This window comes from Eubalaena glacialis, chromosome 14, assembly GCF_028564815.1.
Source record: "Eubalaena glacialis isolate mEubGla1 chromosome 14, mEubGla1.1.hap2.+ XY, whole genome shotgun sequence".
NCBI lineage: Eukaryota > Metazoa > Chordata > Mammalia > Artiodactyla > Balaenidae > Eubalaena > Eubalaena glacialis.
This window is the reverse complement of record NC_083729.1, coordinates 70,627,598-70,640,770: the sequence shown is the minus strand read 5'-3', so window position 1 is coordinate 70,640,770 and position 13,173 is coordinate 70,627,598. Positions and strand designations below refer to the sequence as shown.

Sequence of the window (13,173 nt, the reverse complement as noted above, 5' to 3'; positions counted from 1 at the left end):
CCTAAGTATCTGTTGCAAATTAATTTTTATTATCTGTAGATGGCAGAAAAGGATTTTGAATTGTTCTTTTGAGAGAGATAAGTGGCAAAATCTCATTGGAAGAACATATAATTGGAATTGAAATTCAACAGTCAATGTATTTATTGAGAGTTCATTATAAAAAACACTGGGCTAGGTTATTGGAAATATAAAGGAGTAAAAGACAATGTGAGTTTCTCAGAATTGTAGCAATAGAGATATTGTAGTTATTGAATATATTTAGCACTAGACAGAGGACCAGAAGAAGACAGGACAAGAAGACAGACTTTCTGCCATATTGATATTCAATCTAAGAGCCCATTGTATCAGAATATATATGTTTTAAAAACATATACGTGTATGTCATGGTATACATTAGATACTGAATCAGTTAAGATCCATTTAGCAGAACCAAAGAGAATAGCCAAATAAGATAGAGCCTAATAGTATATTTCACATTCAAGGTATTCACAGGAGGGTGGTTCGGAGGTGGTAAATCATATCAAAAATGTCAGGGCTCTTAACTTCTTCAATTCTCTCAACTTTCCCCGTAGAGTCATAGGATGGAGACTACAGCTCTAAACATCATGTCCACACAAAACCAAGTTCAAAGTGTACAGGAAAGGATTAGTTCAGAAGGCTCAAATCCTGCACATTCCCAAGAAAGTTTTGCCTTCAGAACTGGCCCTTGACTAGTTCCTGGGAGATAAATTTCGAGCTCTTGGAATATTCCAGCTGTGTTTTAAAAATATTTTTTGTTCTGTTTTGTATGCCCGAGGCCTTTTGCCATGAAGTGCCAGTTTGATTAGACAGTTTATGCTAACAATGTGGTTTATGGTGAATGCCTGTTTTTGCTCTGGGGTTTTGGAGTCTGAATAGCTAAGGTCAGTCATAGAGGTGCTGCATGCCTATGTGACTGAACACCCTCCCACCAAAAAGAATAAAAACCCTGGACATTAAGGCTTGGGTGAGCTTCCCTGGGTGGCAAAATTTTCCATGTGTCACACATTGTTGGGAGAATTGAGCATGTTAATGTGCTCCACTGAGAAAGGACACCTAGAAGCTTGTACATGGTTTCTCCTGAATTCCACTCTTTGCATCTTTTCACTTTGTTATAATAAACCATAGCCTTGAGTATAACATCTTTTCTGAGTCCTGTGAGTCTTTCTAGCTAATGATTGATCCTGAGTGTGGTCTTGGGGAATCCCAGAAAAGTTGGTGTCAGAAGTGGGAAGCAATGAGGACAATATTCTCATTTATGTCTCTTCTAATCACAGAGGGGTATCTTTCCCAGAATTAATTTGTACTAGTCAGAAGCAGGTCACAGGGCCACTCCTAGCTTAACTGAGGCTAAACTGAGAATGATGCAGTTTTAGCCTCTATCATGTGAGGTAAGTTGTTATGAAGGAAAATAAGGCAAGGAAATGGCTGTTAATTAGGCCACCAAGAGTAATGATGCAGATGATTTCTGGTTCCTCTATATTTTTACATTACCCTCCTTCCCCATTTTTTGGTCAGTCTCATTTATTCCTTTTACATTTTTTTTTTGAATCTTTTTGTTTGTTTGTTTTTTAACATCTTAATTAGAGTATAATTGCTTTACAATGGTGTGTCAGTTTCTGCTTTATAACAAAGTTAATCAGTTATACATATACATATATCCCCATATCTCCTCCCTCTTGCATTTCCCTCTCTCCCACCCTCCCTATCCCACCCCTCTAGGTGGTCACAAAGCACCGAGCTGATCTCTCTGTGCTATGTGGTTATTTCCCACTAGCTATCTATTTTACGTTTGGTAGTGTATATATGTCTATGCCACTCTCTCACTTTGTCCAAGGTTACCCTACCCCTTCCCGTATCCTCAAGTCCATTCTCCAGTAGGTCTGCATCTTTATTCCCGTCTTGCCCCTAGGTTCTTCTGACCATTTTCTTTTTTTTTTTTCCTGTTTTTTTTGTTGTTGTTAGATTCCATATACATGTGTTAACATGCGGTATTTATTTTTCTCTCTCTGTCCTACTTCACTCTGTATGACAGTCTCTAGGTCCATCCACCTCACTACAAATAACTCAGTTTCTTTCCTTCTTATGGCTGAGTAATATTCCATTGTATATATATGCCACATCATCTTATCCATTCATCTGTTGATGAACACTTAGGTTGCTTCCATGTCCTGGCTATTGTAAATAGAGCTGCAATGAACATTTTGGTACATGACTCTTTTTGAATTATGGTTTTCTCAGGGTAAATGCCCAGTAGTGGGATTGCTGGGCTGTATGGTAGTTCTATTTTTAATTTTTTAAGGAACTTCCATACTGTTCTCCATAGTGGCTGTATCAATTTACATTCCCACCAACAGTGCAAGAGGGTTCCCTTTTCTCCACACCCTCTCCAGCATTTATTGTTTGTAGATTTTTTGATGATGGCCATTCTGACCAGTGTGAGATAATATCTCATTGTAGTTTTGATTTGCATTTCTCTAATGATTAATGATGTTGAGCATTGTTTCATGTGTTTGTTGGCAATCTGTATATCTTCTTTGGAGAAATGTCTATTTAGGTCTTCTGCCCATTTTTGGATTGGGTTGATTGTTTTTTTGATATTGAGCTGCATGAGTTGCTTGTATGTTTTGGAGATTAATCTTTTGTCAGTTGCTTCATTTGAAAATATTTTCTCCCATTCTAAGGGTTGTCTTTTGGTCTTTTTTATGGTTTCCTTTGCTGTGCAAAAGCTTTTAAGTTTCATTAGGTCCCATTTGTTTATTTTTGTTTTTATTTCCATTTCTCTAGGAGGTGGGTCAAAAAGGATCTTGCTATGATTTATGTCATAGAGTGTTCTGCCTATGTTTTCCTCTAAGAGTTTGATGGTGTCTGGCCTTACATTTAGGTCTTTAATCCATTTTGAGTGTATTTTTGTGTATGGTGTCAGGGAGTGTTCTAATTTTATTCTTTTACATGTAACTGTCCAGTTTTCCCAGCAAAATTTATTGAAGAAGCTGTCTTTTCTCCAGTGTATATTCTTGCCTCCTATATCAAAGTTAAGGTGACCATATGTGTGTGGGTTTATCTCTGGGCTTTCTATCCTGTTCCATTGATCTATATTTCTGTTTTTGTGCCTGTACCATACTCTCTTGATTACTGTAGCTTTGTAGTATAGTCTGAAGTCAGGGAGTCTGATTCCTCCAGCTCCGTTTTTCTTTCTCAAGATTGCTTTGGCTATTCGGGGTCTTTTGTGTTTCCATACAAATTGTGAAATTTTTTGTTCTAGTTCTGTGAAAAATGCTAGTAGTAGTTTGATAGGGATTGCATTGAATCTGTAGATTTCTTTGGGTAGTATAGTCATTTTCACAATATTGATTCTTCCAATCCAAGAACATGGTATATCTCTCCATCTGTTTGTATCATCTTTAATTTCTTTCATCAGTGTCTTATAATTTTCTGCATACAGGTCTTTTGTCTCCTTAGGTAGGTTTATTCCTAGATATTTTATTCTTTTTGTTGCAGTGGTAAATGGGAGTGTTTTCTTAATTTCTCTTTCAGAGTTTTCATCATTAGTGTACAGGAATGTTAGAGATTTCTGTGTATTAATTTTGTATCCTGCTACTTTACCAAATTCATTGATTAGCTGTAGTAGTTTTCTGGTAGCATCTTTAGGATTCTCTATGTATAGTATCATGTCATCTGCCAACAGTGACAGGTTTACTTCTTCTTTTCCAATTTGGATTCCTTTTATTTCTTTTTCTTCTCTGATTGCTGTAGCTAAAACTTCCAAAACTATGTTGAATAATAATGGTGAGAGTGGACATCCTTCTCTTGTTCCTGATCTTAGTGTAAATGGTTTCAGTTATTCACCATTGAGGACAATGTTGGCTGTGGGTTTGTCATATATGGCCTTTATTATGTTGAGGAAAGTTCCCTCTATGCCTACTTTCTGGAAGGTTTTTATCATAAATGCATTTTGAATTTTGTCAAAAGCTTTTGTTGAAAAGATACTTGATACGATTTCAATTTTCTTATATTTCCCAAGGCTTGATTTGTTACCCAAGATATGATCTATCCTGGAGAATGTTCCATGAGCACTTGTGAAGAATGTGTATTCTGTTGTTTTTGGATGGAATGTCCTATAAATATCAATTAAATCCATCTTGTTTAATGTATCATTTAAAGCTTGTGTTTCCTTATTTATTTTCATTTTGGATGATCTGTCCATTGGTGAAAGTGGGGTGTTAAAGTCCCCTATTATGATTGTGTTACTATCGATTTCCCCTTTTATGGCTGTTAGTATTTTCCTTATGTATTGAGGTGCTCCTATGTTGGGTGCATAAAGATTTACAATTGTTATATCTTCTTCTTGGATTGATCCCTTGATCATTATGTAGTGTCCTTCTTTGTCTCTTGTAATAGTCTTTGTTTTAAAGTCTATTTTGTCTGATATGAGAATTGCTACTCCAGCTTCCTTTTGATTTCCATTTGCATGGAATATCTTTTATCCATCCCCTCACTTTCAATTTGTATGTGTCCCTAGTTCTGAGTGGGTCTCTTTTAGACAGCATATATACAGGTCTTGTTTTTGTATCCATTTAGCCAGTCTATGTCTTTTGGCTGGAGCATTTAATCCATTTACATTTAAGGTAATTATCGATATGTATGTTCCTATTACCATTTTTTAATTTGTTTTGGGTTTATTATTGTAGGTCTTTTCATTCTCTTGTGATTCCTGCCCAGAGAAGTTCCTTTAGCATTTCTTGTAAAGCTGGTTTGGTGGTGCTGAATTCTCTTAGCTTTGCTTGTCTGTAAAGCTTTTAATTTCTCTGTCAAATCTGAATGAGATCCTTGCTGGGTAGAGTAATCTTGGTTGTAGGTTTTTCTCTTTCATCAGTTTAAATATGTCCTGCCACTCCCTTCTGGCTTACAGAGTTTCTGCTGAAAGATCAGCTGTTAACCTTAAGGGGATTCCCTTATGTGTTACTTGTTGTTTTTCCCTTGCTGATTTTAAAATTTGTTCTTTGTATTTAATTTATGATAGTTTGATTAATATGTGTCTTGGCGTGTTTCTCCTTGGATTTATCCTGTATGTGACTCTCTGTGCTTCCTGACTTGATTAACTATTTCCTTTCCCATATTAGGGAAGTTTTCAACTATAATCTCTTCAAATATTTTCTCAGTCCCTTTCTTTTCCTCTTCTTCTTCTGGGACCCCTATAATTCGAATGTTGGTGCATTTAATGTTGTCCCAGAGATCTCTGAGACTGTCCTCAATTCTTTTTTTTTCTTTTTTCTTTATTCTGCTCTGCAGTAGTTATTTCCACTATTTTATCTTCCAGGTCACTTATCCGTTCTTCTGCCTCAGTTATTCTGCTATTGATTCCTTCTAGAGAAGTTTTAATTTCATTTATTGTGTTTTTCATCATTGTTTGTTTGCTCTTTAGTTCTTCTAGGTTTTTTTAAACGTTTCTTGTGTTTTCTCCATTCTATTTCCAAGACTTTGGATCATCCTTACTATCATTGTTCTGAATTCTTTTTCAGGTAGACTGCCTATTTCCTCTTCATTTGTTAGGTCTGGTGGGTTTTTGCCTTGCTCCTTCATCTGCTATGTGTTTCTCTGTCTTCTCATTTTGCTTAACTTACTGTGTTTGGGGTCTTTTTCTCGCAGGCTGCAGGTTCATAGTTTCCATTGTTTTTGTTGTCTGTCCCCAGTGGCTAAGTTTGGTTCAGTGAGTTGTGTAGGCTTCCTGGTGAAGGGGACTAGTTCCTGTGTTCTGGTGGATGAGGCTGGATCTTGTCTTTCTGGTGGGCAGGTCTGCATCTGGTGGTGTGTTTTGTGGTGTCTGTGGCCTTATTATGATTTTAGGCAGCCTCTGTGCTAATGGATGGGGTTGTGTTCTTGTCTTGCTAGTTGTTTGGCATAGGGTGTCCTGCACTGTAGCTTGCTGGTCGTTGAGTGGAGCTGGGATTTGGCATTGAGATGGAGATCTCTGGGAGATTTTCGCCATTTGATATTACGTGGAGCTGGGAGGTCTCTTGTGGACCAGTGTCCTGAACTTGGTTCTCCCACCTCAGGGGCACAGCCCTGACGCCTAGCTGGAGCACCAATAAACTGTCCTCCACATGGCTCAGAATAAAAGGGAGGAAAAAAATGTAAAAAGAACAAAGAATATAAAATAAAATAAAATAAAGTTATTAAAATAAAAAATAAAAAATAATTATTAAGAATAAAAATGTTTTTAAGTAATAAAGAAAAAAACTGGACAGACAGAATCCTAAACAAATGGTAAAAGCAAAGCTATACAGACAAAATCACACACAGAAGCAAACACATACACACTCACAAAAAGAGAAAAGGGGAAAAATATATACATATTGTTGCTCCCAACGTCCACCTCCTCAATTTGGGATGATTCATTGTCATTTCAGGTAATCCACAGATGCAGGTACATCAAGTTGATTGTGGAGATTTAATCCACTGCTCCTGAGGCTGCTGGGAGAAATTTCCCTTTCTCTTCTTTGTTCGCACAGCTCCCGGGGTTCAGCTTTGGATTTGGACCCGCCTCTGCATGTAGGTTGCCTGAGGGTGTCTGTTCTTCGTTCAGACAGGACGGGGTTAAAGGAGCAGGTGATTCAGGGGCTCTGGCTCACTCAGGCTGTGGGGAGGGTGGGGTACGGATGCGGGGCAAGCCTGCGGTGGCCGATTCTGGCGTGATGTTGCACCAGCCTGGAGCGCGCCGTGTGATCTCCCGGGGAAGTTGTCACGGGATCCTGGCAGTGGTGGGTTGCACAGGATCTCCGGAGGGTAGGTGTGGATAGTGACCTGTGCTTGCGCACAGGCTTCTTGGTGGCTACAGCAGCAGCCTTAGCATCCCAGACCCGTTCTGGGGTCCGCGCTGATAGCCATGGCTGGCGTCCATCTCTGGAGCTCCTTTGAGCAGCACTCGTAATCCCCTCTCCTCGTGCACCAGTAAACAAAGAGGCAAGAAAAAGTCTCTTGTCTCTTGGGTAGCTCCAGACTTTTTCCTGAACTCCCTCCTGGCTAGCTGTGGCGCACTAACCCCTTCAGGCTGTGTTCACTCAGCCAGCCTCAGTCCTCTCCCTGGGATCCCACAGAAGCCCGAGCCTCAGCTCCCAGCTCCCACCCGCCCAGGCGGGTGAGCTGACAAGCCTCTCGGGCTGGTGAGTGCTGGTTGGCACTGATCCTCTGTGCGGGAATCTCTCTGCTTTGCCCTCCGCACCCGTGGTGCCGTGCTCTCCTCCGTGGCTCTGAAGCTCCACCCTCCCCACCCCCCCCACCCCCCCTCACACCCAAGCAGTCTCCGCCCGTGAAGGGGCTTCCTAGTGTGTGGTAACCTTTCCTCCTTCACAGCTCCCTCCCACTGGTGCACGTCCTGTCTCTATTCTTTGTCTCTGTTTTTTCTTTTTTTCTTTTACCCTACCCAGGTACGTGGGGAGTTTCTTGCCTTTTTGGAGGTCTGAGGTCTTCTACCAGCGTTCAGTAGGTGTTCTGTAAGAGTTGTTCCACTTGTAGATGTATTTCTTATGTATTTGTGGGGAGGAAGGTTATCTTCGCGTCTTACTCTTCCGCCATCTTTAAGCTCCTCCCTTTTACATTTTTGTATATGGCTAAGCCTTCATGTTCCACACTTCTGACTTATGTGATAAGCCAAATATATTCCCGACAAAAGTCAAAAAAATTTAAAAATGGGACCTAAAGGTGAAATTCTGAATTGTATGAAAACATTTACCCCAAGTTGGTACACGACAGTTCTAAATATGAACAGACAGAAAGAAAATGCCATAATGTCATTTGATTGCACCACAAGTTAAAAAAAAAACAAAAAACCTTGAACATTAAATACTATTTTAAAACTTAATATTTGTTTGCTGCAAGCCTGTTGCTGTTTTGTGATTTTAATGTTTAATTCAGCAACTGGTAGAACTTTCATAAATGGTTTAGAAGGGCAGGCAATCTTCAAGAAAGTGTATTTCTTATATACTGGTGTGTTGTTACAATTTTTAGTTTTCATTGCTTTATTTTTTAATATTTTTTGGCTGAGTTGGGTCTTCGTTGCTGCCCATGGGCTTTCTGTAGTTGTGGCCAGCGGGACCTCTTCTTCATTGTGGTGCACAGGCTTCTCATTGTGGTGGCTTCTCTTGTTGCAGAGCACGGGCTCTAAGCATGTGGGCTTCAGTAGTTGCAGCATGTAGGCTCAGTAGTTGCGTCACATGGGTCCTAAAACACGCGGGCTTCAGTAGTTGTGGCACACAGCTCAGTAGTTGTGGCGCACTGGCTTAGTTGCTCCACGGCATGTGAGACCCTCCCAGAGCAGGGATCAAACACGTGTTCCCTGCATTGGCAGGTGGATTCTTAACCGCTGCACCACCAGGGAAACCCCCTCATAGTTTTATTAACATAACATTGTTACTGTTTTGCAATAAAGGTGATATGTTAAATATTAATCCCGGGAAATCAACTAATACCTTGAAGTATCGAATGGTGTGTTCATCCATCTTCCCTGCCCCAATAAGAAAAAGATGGTACATTTTGCCTGGCTAAGTATCAGGCAGAAGGATTTGGAAACACATTTTCCCTCAAAATAAAGCCTTGTCAATACAAAAATGAGGGTAATGTCGGGGGTGGTGTCGTGGGCACTAGTTAAAGTAATGGGAGTAGAGAAGAGAAAAAATAGAGGAAGAATAGGAAATGAGGATCAATTCCGCCCTCTCAGGGAAGACTCTTAGGGACATGACTGAGTATGACACGAACTTGAGAGGAAATTTAGAGTGTGGTTTTATTATCTTGATTCATGGTACTTAGTAACACTACAGAGATGGGCATATAGTGATATATGCACAATAATCTCCCTGAATTTTCTATGTAGGTAAATGTCCTGGAAAATTATCCAACAGTTTTGGGTGAAAATGAGGGAAAAACAGAACTTAGGAAAAGTTAAGACATCCAATGGAGATACATAATGCATGAACCTCTGGTTAGGAACACAGGTACTGTTTTCAAGGATGACAGTGCTATGAAATCCAATATAAAAATAATTAAATTAAAAGTCTTTGGAAAGAGTTCTGGGAACTTAGTATATCAAGGGTCAGCAAAGTATAGCCCTTGAGCCAAATCAAGTCTGCCTCCTGCTTTTGTAAATAAAAATTTAATGGAATATAACCATATTTATTCATTTAATTATCGTCTATGGCTACTTTTATGCTACAATGGCAGAGTTGGGTTGTTGCAACAAAGGCCCCATGGCCCACAAAGTCTAAAATATTTACTATCTGGCCTTGTACAGAAAAAGTTGGCCAACCCCTGGTTTGCACCAAAAAGAATTTGTTAAGAAAGGGGACCTGTGTATGACACACCCCAGGAAAAATATTGACACACTCCAGGAAAAATAAAAACACCTTCCCAAGTGTTTCCTGGATTTCAACTTAAGAAATTACATGTAGTTTCGAAATCTTGGATACAGTGAAATACTAGTAAATTTTTATTAATTTTGATTGATTGTATGTATCTTTAAAACTCTACCACTTCTTTGGTTAAATTATCAGAATCACTGTGTTTTATTCTTTCCTCTGGAATTTATATTTTAAATATATTTTATCCCCAGAATCCGTTCTACATGTCACTTTTCCCTCTCACCACTACCATCTCTTTATTTTTGAATTCTGATTGCTGAGAAAATGTTTATATCTTCAAATGCACTGGTTTGTTTTTTTCAGTTACTAATCTGAGGTTTACTACCAGATTAAAAATGCAAAGATTAACTTTTTATTTTCCAATAATCCTTTTCTCAGTAAAATGTATCATTCATTATATAATAATTGTTCTAGTTTCATAGAAATAATGTGCTATTAAAACTTTTTTTATTGAAGTATGGTAGTCTTACAATATTATATTAGTTTCAGGTTTATAACATAGTGATACAATATTTTTATAAATTACACACCATACAAAATTTTTCAAAAATATTAACTATATTCCCTGTGCTATATATGACTTCCTTGTGACTTATTTATTTTATAACTGGTAGTTTGTACCTCTTAATCCCCTTTACCTATTCCACCCCTCCCCCTACCCTATCCTTCTACCCTCTGGCAACTGCAGATTGTCTCTGTATTTGTGAGTATGATATATTTGTTACATTTCTTCATTTGCTTTTTTAGATTCCACATATAAGTGAAAGCATACAGTATTTATCTTTCTCTGTCTGCCTTTCAATAAGCATAATACCATTTAGGCCCATTCATTCCGTCACAAATGGCAATATTTCATTCTTTTTATGGCTGAGTAACGTTCCCATGTGTGTATATATATGTGTGTGCCACATCTTCTTTAACCATTCATCTGTGGATGGGCACGTAGGTTGTTTCCATATCCTCACTATTGTAAATAATGCTGCTATGAACATTGGGGTGCATATATCTTAGTGTTTTCATTTTCTTCAGATAAATACCCAGGAGTGGAATTGCTGGATTTATGGTAGTTTTATTTTTAATTTCTTTGAGGAACTTCTATACTGTTTTCCATAATGACTGTACTAATTTACATTCTCACCAACTGTGTACTTGGGTTCCCTTTTTTCCACAACCTTATTTATTAACATTTGTTATTTCTCGTCTTTTTGATGATAGCCTTTTTGACAGATGTGAGGTGAGATCCAATTACAGTTTTGAATCTTTATGAAAATATTAAATAGATATTTTATAGTTTTCTTCAGTTTTTTATAGTAACTTTTATGTTGTATATTTTATAATATATATATTATATTATATTTTATTTTATTTTATAATAACTTTTATTTACCCCAGAGTGTGTCCTTTAATTTGAACTTCTTTTTTCATATTTTAATATTTTTTACTTTCACTTAGTCCCTGAAAGAGAATTTTTTTTTTTTTTTACTATGTTCCAGATAAGTGGAGATGGTTGAGATGGTTTCCTTCAGGTATGACATGAGGTAACTGCGTGTCTCCTTTATGTTCTGAATATGGAAGAATAAAAAAATGCAAATTCAGTTGAGGGAAAGAGGTAAACTTATCCAACTACCTGCATTTTAATCATTATCTTTAATCATTATCTTTAGTTAAATGTCAGAAGTCTGAGCTTTAGAGGCAAAAGAATTGTACAGCTTCTGGTAGATGGAGAAGATGATCTTTGCCTCTTTACTAAAAATAAATCTTGCAAATTTATCTGGGACAGTCTTATTAAAAAAGATGCAACTTTAAACAGACCAACCCTCAAGGCATAGGTCTGTTGTAACTGTTAGGACTGGATTTCATTTTCATATCACTTTCACTTACCTGCAGAACTTTCTGTGAGGACTCAGAATAGATACCTCTCTTACACTATAAACCATTAGCTCACTTGTTCTTGCCTTTGGCCACTCCAATCAGGAGGATGACATCACCCAGTTTGCTCCCAGGATCCACCTCATTCCCAAGGCAAATATATTTTTGCATATGGTAAATCTCCAGTTGGTTGTTTCTTCTTTTTTTTTTTTTTTTTTGGTCTCATTTTAAATTTTTTGAGACACTCCTAAAATGTTTTGACATTTTGATGGCACTTTCCCAGATCCAGCAACAGTTCTTATTTCTTGTTATATTTTATTGGGTATTCAGAAAGTGGATTTCTCCAGCTTCCTTACAAAGCCCAGGTGCACAGAGTCTTTCAACATCACTGAAAAAGAGCAGTGTTTAACTTTTAGTTAATAAGCATAAGATACCTGAAATTTCCTAACTATTCCTAGTAAACAGTAGTTATTTTATGATTTATAATCTTTGCTGTTAATTAATATGTAACTATAGATAGAATATAATAAAGAAGTAATTATAATTATGTTGATGAACAACAAATTGAGTTAAACTTTGAAATTAATCTAAACTTTATTATTAAACATTAAAAGTTTAAGTTAAAAATTGTAGAAATGGAATTATATAAAATGAGACATATACTACTTTAAAATTTCAATTTAGGGTTTTCAAGAATGAATAGAAGTTTGTTGAGTCAGAGCAGAAATAACGAATGATATTAAAACATGCAATTCTCTAACTTTCACTCAAACATACTGCTCATTTTTTCAAGGTGACACAAATGTGATATGAGTTTTAATAATATATTTAATAATCATAATTTAATAGACAGTCTAATTTTACCATATGAACAGGAAATATTCACTTGTTCAAATGAACACTGAAGCTTTAAAAAAATATTACTCCAGATGAGTAAAATGGAAAATATGTCCAAATATAAAGAAAAAGTAGAGGGAGTACAGTATACTATCTTTATTTACAATGAAAATTCAGATAAAAAGAATAATAGTCTAAAAAACCAAAAAGAAATCAAACCTTTTACAACTAAAATGATTTTTAAAATGGCATAGCCACAGATATAAAGAAAATTAAAGTGTCAATTGACAGAAGACTGGATAAAGAAGATGTGATATACATATACAATCAAATAGTACTCAGCAATAAAAAAGAATGAAATCTTGCCTTTTGCGACAACATGGATGGACCTAGAAGACATTATGCTAAGAGAAATAAGTCAGACAGAGAAAATAAAATACCACATAATTTTACTTATATGTAAAATCTAAAAAAACAAAACAAATGAACAGACATAATAAAACAGGTACAGAGTCATAGATACAGAGAACAAACAGGTGGTTGCCAGAGGAGAGGGGGGTGAGGGAAGGAGAGAAATAGGTGACAGAGATTGAAGTACAAACTTCCAGTTGCAACATAAATGAGTCACAGGGATAAAATATAGATGGGGAATATAGTCAATAATAATTTGTATGGTGACAGATGGTAACTAGACTTGTCATGGTGATCATTTTGTACTGTATAGAAATATGGAATCACTATGTTGTGCATCAGGAACTAACATAGTGTTGTAGGTCAATTATACTTCAACAAACAAAACCAAAAAACTTATAGAAAAAGATATCAGATTTGTGTTAAACAAATATAGGGGGTGGAGGGAGGGGGAACTGAGGAAGGTGGTGAAAAGGTACAAACTTCTGGTTATAAGATAAATAAGTACTAGGGATATAATATACAACATGATTAATATAATTAACACTACTGTATGTTATATATGAAAATTGTTAAAATAATAAATTCTAAGAGCTCTTACAAGAAGGAAAACACATTTTTTTTT

The 13,173-nt window shown here is 36.8% G+C and overlaps 1 protein-coding gene across 1 annotated transcript in view; it reads left to right on the top strand.

The window, feature by feature from the left end:
• The window catches only part of LRRTM4 (leucine rich repeat transmembrane neuronal 4), an 884,061-nt gene that overhangs the window by 676,000 nt on the left and 194,888 nt on the right, over positions 1 to 13,173 (top strand). The window lies entirely within an intron of this gene.